The sequence below is a fragment of the Lolium rigidum genome, chromosome 5 (assembly GCF_022539505.1).
Source record: "Lolium rigidum isolate FL_2022 chromosome 5, APGP_CSIRO_Lrig_0.1, whole genome shotgun sequence".
Taxonomy (NCBI): domain Eukaryota; kingdom Viridiplantae; phylum Streptophyta; class Magnoliopsida; order Poales; family Poaceae; genus Lolium; species Lolium rigidum.
The window spans coordinates 176,499,406-176,499,836 of record NC_061512.1 but is presented as its reverse complement, the minus strand read 5'-3'; positions in this window follow the sequence as shown (position 1 = coordinate 176,499,836).

The following is a 431-nucleotide window of genomic DNA, read 5'->3' as shown; positions in this document are numbered from 1 at the left end:
AAGTGAATCATATAGCAAAGACTTTTCATGAATAGCACTTCAAGACAAGCATCAATAAGTCTTGCATAAGAGTTAACTCATAAAGCAATAATTCAAAGTAAATGCATTGAAGCAACACAAAGGAAGATTAAGTTTCAGCGGTTGCTTTCAACTTGTAACATGTATCTCATGGATATTGTCAACATAGAGTAATATAATAAGTGCAATAAGCAAATATGTAGGAATCAATGCACAGTTCACACAAGTGTTTGCTTCTTGAGGTGGAGAGAAATAGGTGAACTGACTCAACATTAAAAGTAAAAGAATTGTCCTCCATAGAGGAAAAGCATCGATTGCTATATTTGTGCTAGAGCTTTGATTTTGAAAACATGAAACAATTTTGTCAACGGTAGTGTTATCACCAGATTTTGGCCAAATCAGGAGGTGGGCCG